A 9,978-nucleotide genomic window follows, 5' to 3' on the forward strand; every position below is an offset into this window, starting at 1 on the left:
TTGACTTCACACACCACTTTTGACTTCGAAAATATATATATTTTCTTTGTCATAGGATACCATTCTGTTAACAAAATTACTCCTGTGCTCCTTTCTTTCTAAAGTTCCAAAGATTGAGGTCAATGAGTAGGGAAAACATACTAAATGAGTATATATGTTCCTTGGAAAAAGACCATATATTATCCAAATAAGTTGGTAACTATATATATTTTCACAGTATTTAGTCTAAACTTGAGGTAGAAAAACTATCAAAAATACTGTTACAGTACTCAGCTCTCTTAATTTCATTTTATTCTCTAGTCTTGGTCACTTTCCAAGTTCTTCAGCAACTTTGCAGAGTTACTATAGTGAGAAGATATACTTCTGCAGGTAAGTACTGTTCCCTTTTATCTAATTTCAAGCTCTTTCATCTTCCTTCCTGGATTCTTCAGAGCATGTGTTTGCATGCACTAAGTAGCACGTACGGCAAACTAAGAGTATATTAAGTTTAAATACTGAATCTGCCTCTGTCTATCTACTCGTGTTCCCAAGACTTGCATGCAGTTGAAATGGCTTATAACTTAGCTGAAGCTTTAAGCTTAAGTATGTAACTGTAGCATACAGTATTCTTATAAAATCAGGAATGTAGTATAATTTTGCCGTGTCAAAAGAAATAGTGAGAAAGCTCCTTTTGTTTTGATGTCTCTTTTTTCTGTTTTTCTTTTCTCTGAGGACTTATCCAGCTTTGTATATTTTTAGTTAAATATTTTTGAGGTAAAGTTGTTTAAACTAAACCGATCGACATGTTGATCCTAATGGTTTCCTGCTGCAAATTAGAGTTCATTATTCCCCTATAGAAGCGATAATTGGGGTATATAACGCTGACTAGGGTTATCATCTTTCTTTCTGGTAAACAGCTTAGATTGCTTCTTAAAGTTTTTCTTTTCTCTGAAGAATAAAAAAGATCTTTACGCAAAGCTATTTAGGCCATTGTGCTCAGACAGCAATGCAAGTCTTAACTCCAAAGGAACGTAATAGACTTTTGCTGATGGACCTTGTCACGACCCGGAATCCCAATCTCGGGGTCATGATGGCGCCTAACATCTACTTGCTAGGCAAGCCGACGTAAAACAGAATATTAACTGATTTTAACAATTAAAAACAAAATGTTAACAATGATAACGATATAAGACTGAAGTAGAGTAAAATGATACCGAACAACGAAGTCTAAACATAACCCAGAACCTGGAGTCATGAGTACATGAACATCTAGAATACTACAAACAAGGTCTGAACAAAATACACTATTTTGAAACTCAATAAAACAGTAAAGATAGAAGGGAAGGGGACTTCAGGGCTGCGGACGCCGTGCAGCTATACCTCAAGATCCAACAGCGACTGAATCCGAGCAAAAGCTACTGAACGCCGCTAGGACCTACTCCGGTATCTGCACAAGAAGTGCAGAGTGTAGTACGAGTACAACCGACTCCATGTATGCTGTAAGTGCTGAGCCTAACCTCGACGAAGTAGTGACGAGGCTAAAGCGTGCCACTTACAATAACCTGTACGCTGTAATAATAATAATAACAGGAAAAGAAACAAGAAGTGGAAGTAAAGCAATTAGCTCATGAAGATGAACTCAAACCTCATTATCAGAAAGCCCAGAATAACCCGTATCATAATATCATATAAAAATGTCGAGGCCAGCTCAACAATAACAACAAGTACTACATAAACAAACCATCGCAGCGCGCAACCTGATCCCACCATATTATCTATCAGTGTCAAGTACCACAAATACAATCCGTTGCGGCGCGCAACCCGATCCCACAATGTCATTATTTATCAATGTCAAAATTCATCTTTATTCCACCATTTCAGTTCATTACCTTTCTATCTCCGTTGCGGCGTGCAACCCACTCCACAGACAATTTCAATTAACATAAACAATCCGATAGATTAATTTACAAGAATTTCTACGTCGAGAGAGTAAAGGTACAAATAATCAAAGAATGCAACAAATATTAAAAAAACAACTGGAAAGTAAAACATGTGACAATCAAAATGTGCAAGTAAGCAATTAAAGGCAAGTAGCAAATAAGCATGGAGTCATGGAAGGGACGAACAATTTAGCACGAGAATAATTAAATGACAAACAACAATTATGGCGTAGAAGTCAAAAAAAATATGTAACAATTAAGGCATGGAACAAGATAATTCATGAAATAGCGAAAAAAATGGAAAACAGATATATTGACGGCGTATATACACTAGTCACCTCGCATATACGCCATTTTCTCATATAATCTACGCAACACATAGTTCAAAATTTTCTAATTCCCTCAAGTCAAGGATAGACGATCCAACATTTACCTCACTCCGCAATCAATTCAAAGCTCAACCGGGGCCGCCCTTCATCTAAAATTAACCTCCAAACCAATCAAATCTAACCAAATATAGTTCAAACAATTCAAAATAAGCTTTAAAAACTACTCACGAGTGAAAAGATTCAATCTTTAATAAAAGTCAACCCCGTGCCCGCTTGGTCAAAACCTGAGATTCGGACCATAACCCAATTACTCATTCACCCCTGAGCCTGATTATGTGATTAGTTTCAAAATTTGACCTCAATTCAAGGTCTAAATCTCAAATTCTCAAAATTCTCAATTTCTACCTAAATCTCTAATTTCTACCATGAAAAAGCATAGATTAAAGGTTAAAATCAATTGGTATTTATAGAAGAAAATAAGTTAAAGTCTACTAACCTATGAAGTTGGGATGAAAATCCTCTTTAAAATCGCAACTAGGCCGAGCTCAAACTTGAAAATAGTGAAAAAACTAGGTTGAATCCCGAATTTGGGATATTTAAATCACCGAGGGTCGGGCCTTCTTCGCGTTCGCGAAGGGCCTGACGCGATCGCGAAGAGCAGTGGCCCAAGTGGCCTTCGCGTTCGCGAGGGGCTGGACGCATTCGTGATGTCCAGTCGCCCCTGGCCTTCGCGTTCCCGATCCTGGGATCGCGTTCATGCATAACAACCTTGCCTCCCCCCCCAGAATCCCTTAACCCATCACGTTCGCGTATGAAGGTCGCGTTCGTGAAGGTTAATCCCTCAGATGCCTCGCGTTCGCGACCGCTTCTCCGCGTTCCGGTAGAAGAAAAACCATCCCAGCCCAAGTTACCCTTCGCGATCGCGAAAGTTGCTTTGCGATCGCGAAGAACAAAACACCAAACATAAGAAAACTAGCTGAAGCTGCAACCTCTAAGTCCAAAAATGACCCGTAGCCTATTCGAAACTCACCTGAGCCCCTCGGGCTCCAAACCAAGCATGAACACAAGTGTAATAACATCATACAAACTTCTCACATGATCAAAATACCAAAATAACACCTAGAGCTATGAATCGGATACCAAAATGCATGAAATTTTCAAAGAAACTTAAGAACTTCCAAATTCACAACCGAGCATCTGAATCATGTCAAATCAACTCCGTTTTGCACCAAGTTTTGCAGACAAGTCACAAAATAGTAAAATAAACCTATACCAAGTCTCAGAATCGAAAACCAGACCTGGTAGCTATAAAGTCAATCTACGACCAAACTTCGAAATTTTTTAAACCTTCAAATTATTAGTTTTCAACAAACTCCGTCTAAAAAGGTTAGGGACTTCCAAATTTAATTTCGGGCATACGCCCAATTCCCAAATCATGATATGGACCTAGAGGATCGTCAAAATACCAATCTGGGCCCGTTTACACAAAATATTGACCGTAGTCAACTCAAATCATTTTAAGGCAAAAAATTCACACTTTCTTCAAATTTTCATATAAAAACTTTCTGGAATAAGACGCGGAATGCGAACGCAAATTGAGAAACGCTAAACAGAGCTAATCAAGGTCTCGAAATGCAAAAATAAAGATTAAAACTCAAAATAACCTATCGGGTCAACACAAACCTAAAAGCCAGGAATAACAGCTTCTTTAAGATTTGTTCCATAAGAAATAAATACTATTTGCTTTAATAAATGTTTTATCCATAATGGGTTGCCAGAAGTCATTGATCCAGAATGTGCAAGCAGGTTTAGCAAAGATTAAAGTCATCTTTAAAGTTTGAAAATAGAAGCAACATTAAGTTTTACCCTCTGCTTTTTATTTTGGTTTGAAGCCATGCTTTTAAAAAATAAAAATAACAAAAGAATAATAAAAAAAGTAACTACAGACCTATATATGTTCTTTGTAATTATGAAAAATAATTATTAAACTTCAAAAATTTCAAATTTTTACGAAAAAAATCAATTCAAGCTATACCAAAATACTAAGCAGTACTCTACTTGTTTACACCATTAAAGTTAACAAAGTGTAAAGATACTTATTGTAACAAACTAATTATTGCACATAATAATAATAAAATAGAACTAAAAACCAACATAGCTAAATGATTTCATAGTGTAAGAATTTTGGAACTATGAAAATACGTTAAATCAGGAAAAAAAAAGAAAATGCGAGGGGGAACCAACGAAGAATAGGTAAGTAATATAGCTCAAGGGAATGGGAGGGTACCATTTAAATTCTTCAATATTTGGGCTGAAGACACTGACTGCATGGGTATTGTAAATCAAGTTTGGTCCCATAAACTCTCTGATAGAAGAAAACATCTAGTTGAAACTGAAGAAGCTCAGACCTTCGTTCAGGAAGCTAAATACTGAAGAATTCAAATACATTAGATAAAGGATAAATAATACCAGGATGCATGGACCTTATTGCAACTCAGAACCAGATAACTATCCAATGTTCTGATTATCTGTTGGAAGAAGAGAAAAGTTTAATACAAAATTTGGAGAACTGATCTTTGATGGAAGAAAGTGCACTAAGGCAGAAGTCTAGATCCAAATGGATACAACTTGGAGACTCAAATGCAAAATTTTGCAGCTGTGATCAAAGAAAGGAGCCATAGAAAATAAATATTGAAGCTTACTTCTATTGCAAGACATAAAGTGACTGAGGTTGAAGACATCAAAGAAGAAATTATTAGCTTTTATAAAGCTCTAATGGGAGCTTCTACCCATACTTTGCATGCGGTAAATAAGATGGTAATGAGGAAAGGGCATGTCGTATCTCAACAACAATGAATACTTTACGTGAATATATAACTAAACAAGAGATGCTATAAGGTGACCCAATGCCATCTTTCCTGTTTGTAGTGGCAATGGAATATTTAAATATGATCTTGAATGATTTGAAATCAGTCACGAATTTCAAATACCACCCTAGATATTCTAAATTGAGCATAACTCACTTGAGTTTTGCTGATGATCTATTGCTATTTGCTAAATGTGTTGCATTTTTTGTGGCTGCTATTCATCAAGGATTCATTCAGTTCCCTAAGGTTTCAAGGATGCAGGCAAACTTGGGAAAAAACTCAGTATACTTTGGTAGTATCTCTCAAGTTGTTAAAGATCAGAGTTTGCAGGAATTGAGTTTTTTAGCTGGTGAGTTGCCTTTTAAGTATCTTGGTATACCACTGTTGTCACAGCCCCAATCTCCCTCCGTATGATGTCATGATGGAACTTAGCCTCTATGACTAGGTAAGGCTAACATTCATGAAGAATTTAACAGAAACAATAATAAAACTTCTAATTTAACCAATGGCAATCATAAAAAGGATTCCGATATACAACTGAACATAGCACCCAAAATCTGATGATACCGAGTCACAAGCTCTACACGAGTATACTGAACATCCCTATACAACAATATCTATAAAAGGAGAATGAGATAGAAAATAGATAGAGGGTAACTCCGAGGCGTGCGTACGCCGACAGGTATACCTTGAAGTCTCTGGTCCAAGCGCAACTCATTGATGCCTAGGCTGGTATGAAGTAGGTGGATCTGCACAAAAAATTATGTAGAAGCATAGTATGAGTACACCAAAATGGTACCTAGTAAGTATCAAGCCTAACTTCGGTAGAGTAGTGACGAGGTCGGGTCAAGACACCTACTGAAATAAATAAAGGAACTAAACAGGTATAACATAGTATGATAATGAAAACAAGGGAAATGATACAAGGAAGAAATATAACAAGAATAACTACACTGAGACTAAGGCAATAAAGATATCACGAAAGAAACACATAATAAGAATGCCAAAGAAATGTTGCAAACAAAACACAAGTGATGTAACTGAGAGGTATCAACAAGAATCACTACCGAGGTACCACCATGTAGTCTCATTTCGCAAATCATATCACAATCTTTCCTTATATCACCGTAGGAGCCTTATATTTAGTTTTAAAAAAAAATTATTTTTCCCAAAATAGCTTGCCGCATTTTAGCCCACTTTACGCGTGGCTTCAAGTAGTTCCCCTACTAACAACAAGCGTATCAAGCCCACCTTATCTTACCGCATGTGTTTCAACCTAATCCTTATACAACCACATGCGTATCAATATCACAACATATCACAAATAGCACTTCAAGTGCCCAATACCACAACTTGCCAAAAGAAGTCAATAATAATAGTATTTCCACAATAAATAGTGCATGGCTCAACTATAATATGCACAAGAGTCTCAACAATAGCAACCGAAAGTGCATAACTCAACAAGAATAGTATTTCAAGAAATTTACAACTTTGCCTCAATGTGAATCACGACCTTTATAGCTCAACCCTGTACTTCAACAATAAGATATTCCAAGAAATAACAACTTCAAGTAAAGGAACTTAACAATTAAATAATTAATAAGGAAATGAGAGAACACTAACTTCAACTAAGCATGTAAAGACAATTAGCAAGTAAGATATGAGACAAGTATTTACAATGTTAAGTAAGTCACGTAAGGATAGGTTAACGATGATGAAGATAACATGTTATGACAATTCAATTAAAGACAGGAAAAGAATATACGCAACTCTAATCAGTCAATTATCACATTTAACCCATGTACCCACTCGTCAACTTGTGTACACAGACTTCACGTACCACAAATTACACAAAACAACACCAATCCTAAGAGGTAATTCCCCCACACAAAGTTAGGCAAGACACTTACCTCAAAGCACGCTAACTCAATCCACTAGTAAGCCCTTTATGCGATTGTCTAACTCCAAATGACTCGAATCTAGCCAAAATAACTTTATACCATAAATACAATTAATAGAAAACTATTCCAAATAATAAAATTGCAATTTTTTAAGAAAAAAAAAGTTAACTCAAAAAGTCAACCCCGGGCCCGCATCTCGGAACTCGACCAAACTTACAGAATCCGAACATCCATTCGATAACGAGTCCAACCATGCAAGAATTACTCAAATTCGACCTCAAATCGCCTTTCAAATCCCCAAAATTCGGTCTTTGAAGTTTCACAAACTTTCCCAATTTTCCCACTCAAATCACTAATTAAATGCCAAAAATAATGATGGATTCATGTATAATAGCCAAATCCAAGTTTGAATCACTTACCACGATGATTTCCTTGAAAATCCCTCGAAAAATCGCCACAAACCGAGCTCTCTAGGTCAAAAGATAACGAATGAAATAAACCCTATTCTCTAGCCCTTTTTTGCCCAACGATTTTCACTTCCGCGAGCCTTTAGCCGCATCTGCGGAATTTACATCGCAGGTGCAGCCCTCACTTAGGCCCCTGAAATCTCGTACGTGCAGACCCCTAAGCACATTTGCGGGAAGCCAACAACTTCTGCGTGCCCACTTATACGGAGAACTGACCGCACCTGCGGTCCTAGCTGGCCAGACCAAACTACGCTTCTCCGGCCCAAAGTGTGCAGGTGTGATTGCACTAAAACCTCAGCAACTTCAGCATTCAATTAAGTCCAAAATTATCTCGATTCCAATCCGATTCACATCCGGGGCCATCGGGACCCCATCCGAATATAACAACAAGTTCCAAAACACATAACAGACCTACTCAAGGCCTAAAATCACATCAAACAACATCGATTCTACTAATCGCAATCCAATTCAAGCCTATTAAGACTATGACATCCGACTTCCAAAACTAATGCCGATTCATACCAAACCAACTCTGATTGACCTCAAATTTTACACTCAAGTCATAAATAATATAAAAGACCTATTCCAACTTCCGAAATCGGAATCCGATATCAATAAAGTCAACTCCCGATCAAACTTCTCAGCCTTCCAATCCCTTAACTTTCTACGGACCTACGGACCTCCAAATCAATATCCGGACATGCTCCTATGTCCAAAATCACCATACGGAGCTATCAGGACTGTCAAAACTCCATTCCGGAGTCATCTAGACAAAAGTCAAACTCCGGTCAACTTTTTCAACTTAAGCCTCTAACTTAGGGACTAAGTGTCCTATTTCACTTCGAATCTCACTTGAAACGAAAACCAAATACCCCGGTAAGTAACATAACACAATATAACACAGAGGAGGCAAAAAATAGGGGAACGGGACTAAAATACTCAAAACGATCAGCCGGGTCGTTACATCCCCCCCCCTAAAACAAACATTTGTTCTCGAACGAGTATAGAGACATACCTGAAGTGGTAAAAAGATGAGGATAATGGCTACACATATCTTGCTCGGTCTCCGAAGTCGCCTCCTCGACTGGATGACCCCTCCACTGAACCTTCACTAACGAAATGTTCTTTGAGCTCAACTTTCGGACTTGCCTATTAAGATGGCCACCGACTCCTCAATTAAAGACAAATCCTTGTCCAATTGGACTGAGCTAAAATCTAACACATGGGACGGATCACCGTGATACTTCCGGAGCATAGAAACATGGAATACTGTGTTATTCCCTGACCTTGGGGAGCACGACTGGCGCTCAACCGAGATATCCCAGTCAAGCGAGCCTACTTAATGCCTTCTATCCGAACTTACCCATGAATAAAGTAAGGATGTATTCCATTAGTTAGACAATGAGAAGATCACATGAACAACACCAATTCCTTACCATTAGTTACTTCATTTACAATTCCCAAAATTATATATTACATAATCATAGTTTAGAAGTGGAAACAAGTGACACATATACAACATTTCTAGTTTAACTTTCCAGAAGCATGATACAACCCACACAATGTCTATGGATCCTCTAATGGATATAAAAGAGTGACATGATGGTGCCGACAACAAGGCCCTGACTATACCCCAAAACACTATACATAGGGAACAAAAGATACAAGACCCCAATATGATGTGGGGTTCACCAGGTCAGCTGAGAAAAGAGTGTGCCGCTATCACTGATCAATGCCGCCTGCTGTGGAACCACATGCATCCATTAAAGATGCAGTGATCCAGGCAAAAGGGACGTTAGTACATGTGGAATAGTACTAGTATGTAAAGAGTGAACACCCTCTCAATGATTCGAGTAACAATATAAGGAGAAAGAAACATGGATTCAATGAGAGTCTTAAACAATATTAAAGCATCAAGTTAAGAGAAAGATAATTTTTCAAGTAAGTATCAATATTTTTAAACGGGGAGATCTTTAGTACCGATATACCACCGTGTTTGTAGCATGGAGTCCGATCTCGGCCCGATCGGCTAAGCCATCTCACCCCGAGACATCCAATCATAACACCACCATGTGCGTGGCATGGCATCCGATCTCAGCCCGATCGGCTAAGCCGTCTCACCACAATGTCGTGTGGATCGACATCACTTTCTGCTAGCAATCACCTCATCCAAAATAAGGAGAATAATCTCAACACACCAATCTCATCCCATTTAAGGGGAATAATCTCAACACATCAATATGGGGATTTACCCCTCAATCACTTTTACACTGGTACATGTAGTTTCAGTTAGGTTATTTCAACCTATCCTTCCTCGGTGACTCAACGATGCTCCCAAAATAGTTATTATACATAAGAAAAAGTTTAAAACTCATTTCATAGTCTTTCATACATTCCTTTCATTTCATTGGCACTATTAGCCACAAGTATAATTTCATTCTTGGCACGATGGCCATATTTTATATATCATACTCACTTCTTTCACTTTCAAGCAT

The sequence above is a fragment of the Nicotiana attenuata genome, unplaced genomic scaffold, assembly GCF_001879085.1.
Source record: "Nicotiana attenuata strain UT unplaced genomic scaffold, NIATTr2, whole genome shotgun sequence".
NCBI classification, from domain to species: domain Eukaryota; kingdom Viridiplantae; phylum Streptophyta; class Magnoliopsida; order Solanales; family Solanaceae; genus Nicotiana; species Nicotiana attenuata.